Source organism: Pelobates fuscus, chromosome 4, assembly GCF_036172605.1.
Source record: "Pelobates fuscus isolate aPelFus1 chromosome 4, aPelFus1.pri, whole genome shotgun sequence".
Classification (NCBI taxonomy): domain Eukaryota; kingdom Metazoa; phylum Chordata; class Amphibia; order Anura; family Pelobatidae; genus Pelobates; species Pelobates fuscus.
This window is the reverse complement of record NC_086320.1, coordinates 8964995-8978528: the sequence shown is the minus strand read 5'-3', so window position 1 is coordinate 8978528 and position 13534 is coordinate 8964995. Positions and strand designations below refer to the sequence as shown.

At 47.2% G+C, this 13534-nt stretch overlaps 1 protein-coding gene across 1 annotated transcript in view; it reads left to right on the top strand.

The window, feature by feature from the left end:
- Nucleotides 1-13534, top strand: part of LOC134608269 (ranBP-type and C3HC4-type zinc finger-containing protein 1-like) — an 85189-nt gene that overhangs the window by 41980 nt on the left and 29675 nt on the right. The window lies entirely within an intron of this gene.

Genomic DNA, 13534 nt, shown 5'->3' with positions numbered 1-13534 from the left:
ATATTCTACACAGAATGAACTTTTTTTTCATTTTGAATGATTTTTTTTTTTTTTGGAAAGTAATCTTTTTCTGACAAAACTCTTCTCTTCTTTCTTTTTTTGTGTCTTGAATCTCACCAGGGAAAAGGAGGAAGAGAAGACCACGATCAGGTTCCCAACTCTCTGGAAGAGTTTGTCCATTTATCTGCAGAGTTTTGCTCGGAGCCGTAATTCCCACCCACCTCCATGCTCTGCGAGACACTACAAGTGACCGGGGATTCTTTGTCACTTTTCCAGATAGACAGACAGGAATAGGGCCAAGATGGTGTCTTCTTTTCTAGAATATGGAAAATCGTGGCGTGACCACGAAACTGCAGCAAACCACGAAATGACAGCTGAATGCTCGCCTATGTTGGCAGCTGGAGTGACTTGAACCTGTGATATGTACCCAGTGGTCTTACCACCCCATTCTTCTTAAATATCACACCTTAAAATATTTCTTTCAAGTCTTGGTCATTGAGCAGGATAATTCTGTTAATTATTTTATCTTTTTTAATTGTTGCATCTTAATGTATGTAAAGTATAATTTTAAATGTCTTGTGAAGGATATCATTAAATCTGCTCACTCAGGAACCCAAACCGCTGGAATTAGATCACCTTTAATGCTAGTGGTTTTAGTAATCACTCTACAGTAGTAACTGGGGGGTGTGAGACTGTTTGTTGTCCCAGGATAGAGGATTTTACTTGTGATCTCTTACAATTCTGTCTTCCTTTCTAGTTTATCTGGAAGCTTGTATGCAAACTAGTAAATGTGAAAAATCAACAGGAAAGCCCTGTTTTAGGCTGTTTAGGTCTGTAAAGCCCCGTTTAGGTCTCATGAGAAGTTTATTTGTTGATGTTATAAGAATTTCTGACAGTTCGTCGTCGGAGTTCTGTTTCAGCCGTGCTTTCTTAGCAGAGTGCTCTCAAAGGTGCATTGTCAATTATCTTAATAGCATTATCTGCGCGGCAGTTAAGGAGCGCCCTGTGTCTGCGCTGCAGTTAAGGAGCGCCCTGTGTCTGCGCTGCAGTTAAGGAGCGCCTTGTGTCACTGACGAAATTAGTGACTGTTGGGCTTTAATGTGCCTTATCTCGTGGTACTGAAATGCCTGATAACAGTATCTTTTGCATTACTGTTTATCTTATATATATTATAACGTATCAAGCCTTGGGTGTGTTTTTGGATAGATTGGGGGCTCCTATAAATAATGTTTCTGCCCCACGTTACACCTGCCACCGTACTTTCTATATTTATAGTGTTAAAGTTAACTTGCCTTCTCCCTAGTCTTGGATATAGGTGTAATAATCAGGTTAGTCCATCTTCCTCTCAACCTATTGCTTACGCTTAAGATGCATTTTTATAAACCTCTTCACTTTTTTTTTTTTGATAATTAGCTTTGCTCCACAAACTCACCCTTCTTCCCCTCCTTACCAAGCCAACCTGCGACCTGAGTTTCCCTTTTTCTGATCCAGCAATAATCGTCAGGCTTCTGGTAGTTGTAGTTCAGCTGTCTGCCTTCTACAGTAGAATGTTCACAGTTGAATTTCAACTTCTAGAAACCCTTGCCTAAAGCGATAGACAGTGAGAATCGCGATTGGCTGGTGAGAGCTCACAGCCAAATCGTCTAATGTGGTTCTTTGTGTTATATGTATAAATATATATTATATATTATAGATTTTATTTTTGGATATATCTTTAATACATCTTTAAATTGAATGAGTCCGCTCCTTTCTGTACTGTCTCTTGGGCAGATTCTGGAAAGCAAGCATTAAACATCTATAGGTTTGTGCTTTTAACATTTATTAGTTTCTTCCCCCCTCCCCCCAATATTTTCCTAAATAAAATTCTGTTTATCTTTATGGAACGGTGCATTTAGGTCCATATTCATTCAGTTAAACTGGAGCATTGATGAAACGGGCAGTGTGCCACTTTGCCCTAAGTTGTGCCAGTTTTTACTTTTGCCACTAGTCCTTAGTGGTACTACATGTTGGGAGCCATTTTGTCTCTTTACATCCTGCCCCTCCACGACTGCCTTGCTGAATAGGCGAACGATTGCAATGGGCTCGAGATCTATGCCGTGAGTGTGTGTGCTGGCTTTTACATTTTTGTGAAATGCATGCTGTCATGTAACTGTTATACGGAATTCGGATGGAATGCTTGCCTCAATGTGTAGGAATCTTTGTCAATATCTTCCTCATTGAAGCCAACGTCAGTAGTTACGGTAATTATTGTGTCTCAGCATAATTTATTTATGGTGAGGAGAGGACTTGACATGGAGCTGTGTGTGAGCTTTCGGTTTTTTATTTTATATTAAGAAACTGTTCCTTCTGTAAGCCATAACCTGATTTGCACTATTAATTTCCCTACATCTGTGGCCGTTTCTTTTCCTCGTTAAGGGTAAGATGATGTTAAATAGCCGATGGTTCCTGAGTTCTTGCTATTATAGTTCTGCAGTTATTACCCGTTCTTTGTTACTACTTTCTTCTTTGTAGATTTCTGAAGGTTTTGCCCTCTCAGATTAAAAGAATAAAAAAAAACCATAGAGAAGCACTGACTATGTCAGTAAGGCACTGAAATTTGATTCCTCTCTATGATACTTCCTGTCCGTTACAGCTGGGGCAGCATGAGCATCTTAGAATAGGAGTAGGTAACATTCGGTACCCCTGATGTTGTGGACCACATCTCCCATAATGCTGGTAAAGCCCCAGAGGAGATGTAGTTCACAGCATCTGGAGTGCTGAAGGTTGCCTACATCTGTTCTAGATGGAAATCCAGCCATCTCACTGGTTCTACCCAGCAGAGCGCCCTCTGGTTGTGGAAGAAGGAATTGCACTTTTCTGGAAGAGTACAACCTCGTTCCTATGTCTTAGTTTCAGCTTTTTTTTTAAATTTTATTTACTGACTGTGTAATAATAGTTCTCATTCTCTAAATACATGTTTCGATTCCTCCCCTGGTCTTCGCACTTAAACCTGTATCTAACCCTTGACTGGGTGACCTTAATCTGTGTTTTTCTACCTCTGTTCATAAAATGCTGCAACTATACAATAAATTGATGAAAATGATCTTCTCTGTCGTTTTTGTGAAAATATTTTATTGTGCTAGGTATTTCTTAAATAGTAAGTATCTCTATAGACATGTACAGTATCTCACAAAAAAGAGTACACCCCTCACATTTCTGTAAATATTTTATATCTTTTCATGTGACAACACTGAAGAAATGACACTCTGCTACAATGTAAGGTAGTAAGTGTACAGCCTGTATAACAGTAAATGTGCTGTCCCCTCAAAGTAACCCCATACACAGCCATTAATGTCTAAACCGTTGGAAACAAAAGTCCATGTTGAGGACCTTTCATGGAGTTAATGTGAGTCTTTTTTGCCAGACTGTTTTTGTTTTTTGTATTGAAGAATGTTTTTAAGTAAGTTAGTATAAATGGAAACCACATGCTACATTGGTTCCCCTAAACTGTTGGAGTGAATATTGCAGTCTAGGAAGCGGATAAGTGACATGTAACGTCTCCACATATACACACCCCACCAAACACACTGTGACATATCCACAGACACAATTCCACATATACACACCCCACCAAACACACATCAACATGTGACATATCCACAAACACAATTCCACAAGCAGCCCCATGTGATAAAAGAAATATACAGTGGTCTCCATGGAAGGGCTGAGTTTCAATAGGGGTTAGTCCTCTGGTTAGGGGCAGATGCACTTAATGACACCATCCAGGATAGAAGGAATGAGAATAGTGGAAAGGAGTGTTATCTTCCTGTAGATGTTTCCTGAAACACAAAGAACATAAATAGTTGGCAATAGTGGAAGTTTAATGTAACGGCAGAAGGAACCCCAAAACTGAGCATTGGGAACTCCAGTGGAAATGGGTAATAGAGAGGGGAGGCTCCTCGAAAAGGAGACACTGCAAGAGCAATGGGAAACATAAGATGAGGACTTCGAATATGTAAGGCACAGGAAAAACAATTGTAAGTCCTGCTCAGACGAGCTTACAGTCTTCTAGTTGGTTGTATGGCAAGTAGATAATTGGTGTATAGTTGCATGAGTATATGGGAAAAAGAGATGGCTGTACACACAGGAAAGAGAAGATGTCTCAGAAAATAATATTAACAGGCGATTCTAATGGTTGTGTGTTAAAATGAGAGAAAGAAGGCAAGAAAGATATTATAGAGATCTAGCACAAAGATGGCTTGAAAGTGGGAAGGTGGACGGGAAACTGTTAGGATTGGAGAGTGAATGGATGGATTGAGAAAAAAAAAAAAAACTACCACAAGACTCTTGTGAAAGCTGAGATGTTTCTACGTAAGTAGGGTGAGGGCTAAAGACAATAGAGGAATATTTGTTAGAGACTGACATGGCAAAGGAAGAGCAGAACAGGACGGGCGGAGAGGGAGAGAGCGGCCGAGGGAAGGGCGGAGAGGGAGAGAGCGGCCGAGGGAAGGGCGGAGATGGAGAGAGCGGCCGAGGGAAGGGCGGAGATGGAGAGAGCGGCCGAGGGAAGGGCGGAGAGTGAGAGAGCGGCCGAGGGAAGGGCGGAGAGGGACAGACTGGCCGAAGGAAGGGCGGAGAGGGACAGAGCGGACCAGGGAAGAGCGGAGAGAGACGAGGGAAGGTTAGAGGAAAACGGAAAAACAAGCAAGACAGGACAAAAGTAGAAGGTAATCAAGGAATAATGTAAGAGATTATATAAAAAAGAAACGCCAAAGACCTGGGATGCGCTTTGGCTTTGTATTATTAACCTTTTAGTAAAATGAGTGCTCATTTAGGAATAAGTTCTTGTGGTGGACCGCCTAGCACCCCGTCCGGGTGCCTCTGACAATGCTCCTTATGCTCACAGAGTACTCAAAGCACTCCACCAGACACCACCAGCACTGTAGTCCCCACTTCCAGCGTTAGTTTGGTTCGGGTATCGCTGTCCTCCACCTACCCTGGATCCTAGACCAGGATCCAGCTTCCAGTGGGTAGACCTCTCCTCCAAGAGAGTGTAGATTAGGCTCTATGTTGAAGTTGAAGAGGAACTGTTTAATGGTAGCCACAACTGGCCTTTATGACAGTCCCCAAGCAAGGGGCACTCCCCCTGGACATGAGAGTAAACCACAGTAGAAATAAATACACAATCACATTGGCTCTCAGATTCAGGATTCAGATTCACTCCCATACATAATGGGTTTATCCCTCCTCTGTGCCTGGGAGATAATTGCGTCAAGCACTGTATTAACTCAATTATCTCGACACACAAACACACATTTTTATAACATATTTAAAATACCCCCAAAGCAAATGGAAACCCCAATATAGTCATATCTCTTGATAGCCCGATCTGGGTGACCAACACATATAAAAATCACCCTGATCGGTTCAGGGGTTCAGGATTTCCATGGAAGCCTTAGTTTGACCGACCGCACACATGGTCCCATGCCCAAAACCGTTTCAGAGAATCAGAGCTTGCGGTCAGTCTAGTTCGGTAGTTCCCAAACGAACACAATACGAACGTAGTCAATATTCATACCGTGGAGCTTGTTTATCTTATTCAGATGAATGATTCCATCGATTAGCGCTCTTTGAGGATATAAAGTACCAAACATAGCCTAGGATGGAAGTCCAGCGGTGTTCGGGAGTTTCAGTTCGAAAACAGTTCCATGAACTCGACAACCAAACACCGCTGCCTGCTGTCGCGGGAACAAGATGTCCGCTACCTCGTGGTCGACCATGCGAACTGCAGCCACCCACACGAACAACGCTGCGGTTAGAATCATTAAGAGGTGATGATAGGGCTTAACAAGCCCCCAGGTTGTCCCTGGTTCATGTGTCTGTTCGGTTCCCGAACAGGATCGCAAAAAGGCACAAACAAAGTCTTTTATAAGCCTTTTTGCATGGCACATAGTCCTGAGGCAGGAGGCTGGCAAACAGGCCCCTACAAGAACCAGTGGTTACTTTCGCCACAGCTCTATTTATGAAACCAATATTGGCAGTAATGTTGTAATATGTACAGACGTCACAAACCAATATACGCTTCGATCTGTATCACTCGTTAAGCTGCTTCGTTCTCAGTGAGATTGTATTGAGTTGTATTATTCCCAGTGAAACACTTTCTCAATGTTTATACTTAGTGTGAACGGAGTAAAACGTTGGCATATTTTCTATTATTTTTTATTTTCTGTGCACATATAATTGATAGAGCATGATAAACGGGTTGGGAGGTTATTGTACCTCTGAAGGTAATTGTAGATAAAAATCATCGTCCCAGCAGCAAAGCTGACTACAAAGGGCCCCATCCATTCTTTCCATTTAGCTGAAAGCACATTAAGCCAGAAGTTAACCTAATTATCTCATAGCCGATACAGTGTACCTTGTCCTTTCTCTAAAACATTGATGGCCAACATCGAATCGAGTGTTTAAATTCACTATTGGAATTGCTCTATGACACCGTGTCTAGTAGCACTGACCCCTGTATGCTCTATGACATCGTGCCTAGTAGCACTGACCCCTGTATGCTCTATGCCACCGTGTCTAGTAGCACTGACCCCTGTATGCTCTATGACACCGTGCCTAGTAGCAATGATCCCTGAATGCTCTGACACTGTGCCTAGTAGCACTGACCCCTGTATGCTGTATGACACCGTGCCTAGTAGCACTGACCCCTGTATGCTCTATGCCACCGTGTCTAGTAGCACTGACCCCTGTATGCTCTATGACACCGTGCCTAGTAGCAATGATCCCTGAATGCTCTGACACTGTGCCTAGTAGCACTGACCCCTGTATGCTCTATGACACCGTGCCTAGTAGCACTGACCCCTGTATGCTCTGACACTGTGCCTAGTAGCACTGACCCCTGTATGCTCTATGACACTGTGCCTAGTAGCACTGACCCCTGTATGCTCTATGACACTGTGCCTAGTAGCACTGACCCCTGTATGCTCTATGACATCGTACCTAGTAGCACTGACCCCTGTATGCTCTATGACACTGTGCCTAGTAGCACTGACCCCTGTATGCTCTATGGCACCGTGCCTAGTAGCAATGATCCCTGAATGCTCTATGACACTGTGCCTAGTAGCACTGACCCCTGTATGCTCTATGACACCGTGTCTAGTAGCACTGACCCCTGTATGTTCTATGACACCGTGCCTAGTAGCACTGACCCCTGTATACTCTATGACACCGTGCCTTGTAGCACTGACCCCTGTATGCTCTATGACACCGTGTCTAGTAGCACTGACCCCTGTATGCTCTATGACACTGTGCCTAGTAGCACTGACCCCCTGTATGCTCTATGACACCGTGTCTCGTAGCACTGACCCCTGTATGCTCTATGACACCGTTCCTAGTAGCACTGACCCCTGTATGCTCTATGACATCGTGCCTAGTAGCACTGACCCCTGTATGCTCTATGACACCGTGTCTAGTAGCACTGACCCCTGTATGCTCTATGACACTGTGCCTAGTAGCACTGACCCCTGTATGCTCTATGACACCGTGTCTAGTAGCACTGACCCCTGTATGCTCTATGACACCGTGCCTAGTAGCAATGATCCCTGAATGCTCTATGACACTGTACCTAGTAGCACTGACCCCTGTATGCTCTATGACACCGTGTCTAGTAGCACTGACCCCTGTATGCTCTGACACCCTGCCTAGTAGCACTGACCCCTGTATGCTCTATGACACTGTGCCTAGTAGCACTGACCCCTGTATGCTCTATGACACCGTGCCTAGTAGCACTGACCCCTGAATGCTCTATGACACTGTGCCTAGTAGCACTGACCCCTGTATGCTCTATGACACTGTGCCTAGTAGCACTGACCCCTGTATGCTCCATGACACCCTGCCTAGTAGCACTGACCCCTGTATGCTCTATGACACTGTGCCTAGTAGCACTGACCCCTGTATGCTCTGACACTGTGCCTAGTAGCACTGACCCCTGTATGCTCTGACACCCTGCCTAGTAGCACTGACTCCTGTATGCTCTATGACATCGTGCCTAGTAGCACTGACCCCTGTATGCTCTATGACACCGTGTCTAGTAGCACTGACCCCTGTATGCTCTATGACACCGTGCCTAGTAGCACTGACCCCTGTATGCTCTATGACACCGTGCCTAGTAGCACTGACCCCTGTATGCTCTGACACCGTGCCTAGTAGCACTGACCCCTGTATGCTCTATGACATCGTGCCTAGTAGCACTGACCCCTGTATGCTCTATGACACCGTGCCTAGTAGCACTGACCCCTGTATGCTCTATGACACTGTGCCTAGTAGCACTGACCCCTGAATGCTCTATGACACTGTGCCTAGTAGCACTGACCCCTGTATGCTCTATGACACTGTGCCTAGTAGCACTGACCCCTGTATGCTCTATGACACCGTGCCTAGTAGCAATGATCCCTGAATGCTCTATGACACTGTGCCTAGTAGCAATGATCCCTGTATGCTCTATGGCACCGTGCCTAGTAGCACTGACCCCTGTATGCTCTATGACACCGTGTCTAGTAGCACTGACCCCTGTATTCTCTATGACACCCTGCCTAGTAGCACTGACCCATGTATGCTCTATGACACTGTGCCTAGTAGCACTGACCCCTGTATGCTCTGACACCCTGCCTAGTAGCACTGACCCCTGTATGCTCTATGACACTGTGTCTAGTAGCACTGACCCCTGTATGCTCTCTGACACTGTGCCTAGTAGCACTGACCCCTGTATGCTCTTTGACACTGTGCCTAGTAGCACTGACCCCTGTATGCTCTATGACACTGTGCCTAGTAGCACTGACCCCTGTATGCTCTATGACACTGTGCCTAGTAGCACTGACCCCTGTATGCTCTATGACATCGTGCCTAGTAGCACTGACCCCTGTATGCTCTATGACACCGTGCCTAGTAGCACTGACCCCTGTATGCTCTATGACACTGTGTCTAGTAGCACTGACCCCTGTATGCTCTCTGACACTGTGCCTAGTAGCACTGACCCCTGTATGCTCTTTGACACTGTGCCTAGTAGCACTGACCCCTGTTTGCTCTGACACTGTGCCTAGTAGCACTGACCCCTGTATGCTCTATGACACTGTGCCTAGTAGCACTGACCCCTGTATGCTCTATGACTTTGTGCCTAGTAGCACTGACCCCTGTATGCTCTATGACACCGTGCCTAGTAGCACTGACCCCTGTATGCTCTATGACACCGTGTCTAGTAGCACTGACCCCTGTATGCTCTATGACACCGTGCCTAGTAGCACTGACCCCTGTATGCTCTATGACACCGTGTCTCGTAGCACTGACCCCTGTATGTTCTATGACACCGTGCCTAGTAGCACTGACCCCTGTATGCTCTATGACACCGTGTCTAGTAGCACTGACCCCTGTATGCTCTGACACCGTGCCTAGTAGCACTGACCCCTGTATGCTCTATGACACCGTGCCTAGTAGCACTGACCCCTGTATGCTCTATGACACCGTGTCTCGTAGCACTGACCCCTGTATGTTCTATGACACCGTGCCTAGTAGCACTGACCCCTGTATGCTCTATGACACCGTGTCTAGTAGCACTGACCCCTGTATGCTCTGACACCGTGCCTAGTAGCACTGACCCCTGTATGCTCTATGACACCGTGCCTAGTAGCACTGACCCCTGTATGCTCTATGACACCGTGTCTAGTAGCACTGACCCCTGTATGCTCTATGACACCGTGCCTAGTAGCACTGACCCCTGTATGCTCTATGACACCGTGTCTCGTAGCACTGACCCCTGTATGCTCTATGACACCGTGTCTAGTAGCACTGACCCCTGTATGCTCTATGACACCGTGCCTAGTAGCACTGACCCCTGTATGCTCTATGACACCGTGTCTAGTAGCACTGACCCCTGTATGCTCTATGACACCGTGTCTAGTAGCACTGACCCCTGTATGCTCTATGACACCGTGCCTAGTAGCACTGACCCCTGTATGCTCTATGACACCGTGTCTCGTAGCACTGACCCCTGTATGCTCTATGACACCGTGTCTAGTAGCACTGACCCCTGTATGCTCTATGACACCGTGTCTAGTAGCACTGACCCCTGTATGCTCTATGACACCGTGCCTAGTAGCACTGACCCCTGTATGCTCTATGACACCGTGTCTAGTAGCACTGACCCCTGTATGCTCTATGAAACCGTGTCTAGTAGCACTGACCCCTGTATGCTCTGACACCGTGCCTAGTAGCACTGACCCCTGTATGCTCTATGACACCGTGCCTAGTAGCACTGACCCCTGTATGCTCTATGACACCGTGCCTAGTAGCACTGACCCCTGTATGCTCTATGACACCGTGCCTAGTAGCACTGACCCCTGTATGCTCTATGACACCGTGTCTCGTAGCACTGACCCCTGTATGCTCTATGACACCGTGTCTAGTAGCACTGACCCCTGTATGCTCTATGACACTGTGCCTAGTAGCACTGACCCCTGTATGCTCTATGACACCGTGTCTAGTAGCACTGACCCCTGTATGCTCTGACACTGTGTCTAGTAGCACTGACCCCTGTATGCTCTATGACACTGTGCCTAGTAGCACTGACCCCTGTATGCTCTATGACACCGTGCTTAGTAGCACTGACCCCTGTATGCTCTGACACCGTGCCTAGTAGCACTGACCCCTGTATGCTCTATGACACTGTGTCTAGTAGCACTGACCCCTGTATGCTCTATGACACCGTGCCTAGTAGCACTGACCCCTGTATGCTCTATGACACTGTGCCTATTAGCACTGACCCCTGTATGCTCTATGACACTGTGCCTATTAGCACTGACCCCTGTATGCTCTATGACACCGTGCCTAGTAGCACTGACCCCTGTATGCTCTATGACACTGTGCCTAGTAGCACTGACCCCTGTATGCTCTATGACACCGTGCCTAGTAGCAATGATCCCTGAATGCTCTATGACACTGTGCCTAGTAGCAATGATCCCTGTATGCTCTATGGCACCGTGCCTAGTAGCACTGACCCCTGTATGCTCTATGACACCGTGTCTAGTAGCACTGACCCCTGTATTCTCTATGACACCCTGCCTAGTAGCACTGACCCATGTATGCTCTATGACACTGTGCCTAGTAGCACTGACCCCTGTATGCTCTGACACCCTGCCTAGTAGCACTGACCCCTGTATGCTCTATGACACTGTGTCTAGTAGCACTGACCCCTGTATGCTCTCTGACACTGTGCCTAGTAGCACTGACCCCTGTATGCTCTTTGACACTGTGCCTAGTAGCACTGACCCCTGTATGCTCTATGACACTGTGCCTAGTAGCACTGACCCCTGTATGCTCTATGACACTGTGCCTAGTAGCACTGACCCCTGTATGCTCTATGACATCGTGCCTAGTAGCACTGACCCCTGTATGCTCTATGACACCGTGCCTAGTAGCACTGACCCCTGTATGCTCTATGACACTGTGTCTAGTAGCACTGACCCCTGTATGCTCTCTGACACTGTGCCTAGTAGCACTGACCCCTGTATGCTCTTTGACACTGTGCCTAGTAGCACTGACCCCTGTTTGCTCTGACACTGTGCCTAGTAGCACTGACCCCTGTATGCTCTATGACACTGTGCCTAGTAGCACTGACCCCTGTATGCTCTATGACTTTGTGCCTAGTAGCACTGACCCCTGTATGCTCTATGACACCGTGCCTAGTAGCACTGACCCCTGTATGCTCTATGACACCGTGTCTATTAGCACTGACCCCTGTATGCTCTATGACACCGTGCCTAGTAGCACTGACCCCTGTATGCTCTATGACACCGTGTCTCGTAGCACTGACCCCTGTATGTTCTATGACACCGTGCCTAGTAGCACTGACCCCTGTATGCTCTATGACACCGTGTCTAGTAGCACTGACCCCTGTATGCTCTGACACCGTGCCTAGTAGCACTGACCCCTGTATGCTCTATGACACCGTGCCTAGTAGCACTGACCCCTGTATGCTCTATGACACCGTGTCTCGTAGCACTGACCCCTGTATGTTCTATGACACCGTGCCTAGTAGCACTGACCCCTGTATGCTCTATGACACCGTGTCTAGTAGCACTGACCCCTGTATGCTCTGACACCGTGCCTAGTAGCACTGACCCCTGTATGCTCTATGACACCGTGCCTAGTAGCACTGACCCCTGTATGCTCTATGACACCGTGTCTAGTAGCACTGACCCCTGTATGCTCTATGACACCGTGCCTAGTAGCACTGACCCCTGTATGCTCTATGACACCGTGTCTCGTAGCACTGACCCCTGTATGCTCTATGACACCGTTTCTAGTAGCACTGACCCCTGTATGCTCTATGACACCGTGCCTAGTAGCACTGACCCCTGTATGCTCTATGACACCGTGTCTAGTAGCACTGACCCCTGTATGCTCTATGACACCGTGTCTAGTAGCACTGACCCCTGTATGCTCTATGACACCGTGCCTAGTAGCACTGACCCCTGTATGCTCTATGACACCGTGTCTCGTAGCACTGACCCCTGTATGCTCTATGACACCGTGTCTAGTAGCACTGACCCCTGTATGCTCTATGACACCGTGTCTAGTAGCACTGACCCCTGTATGCTCTATGACACCGTGCCTAGTAGCACTGACCCCTGTATGCTCTATGACACCGTGTCTAGTAGCACTGACCCCTGTATGCTCTATGAAACCGTGTCTAGTAGCACTGACCCCTGTATGCTCTGACACCGTGCCTAGTAGCACTGACCCCTGTATGCTCTATGACACCGTGCCTAGTAGCACTGACCCCTGTATGCTCTATGACACCGTGCCTAGTAGCACTGACCCCTGTATGCTCTATGACACCGTGCCTAGTAGCACTGACCCCTGTATGCTCTATGACACCGTGTCTCGTAGCACTGACCCCTGTATGCTCTATGACACCGTGTCTAGTAGCACTGACCCCTGTATGCTCTATGACACTGTGCCTAGTAGCACTGACCCCTGTATGCTCTATGACACCGTGTCTAGTAGCACTGACCCCTGTATGCTCTGACACTGTGTCTAGTAGCACTGACCCCTGTATGCTCTATGACACTGTGCCTAGTAGCACTGACCCCTGTATGCTCTATGACACCGTGCTTAGTAGCACTGACCCCTGTATGCTCTGACACCGTGCCTAGTAGCACTGACCCCTGTATGCTCTATGACACTGTGTCTAGTAGCACTGACCCCTGTATGCTCTATGACACCGTGCCTAGTAGCACTGACCCCTGTATGCTCTATGACACTGTGCCTATTAGCACTGACCCCTGTATGCTCTATGACACTGTGCCTATTAGCACTGACCCCTGTATGCTCTATGACACCGTGCCTAGTAGCACTGACCCCTGTATGCTCTATGACACTGTGCCTAGTAGCACTGACCCCTGTATACTCTATGACACCATGTCTAGTCGCACTGACCCCTGTATGCTCTATGACACTGTGCCTAGTAGCACTGACCCCTGTATGCTCTGACACTGTG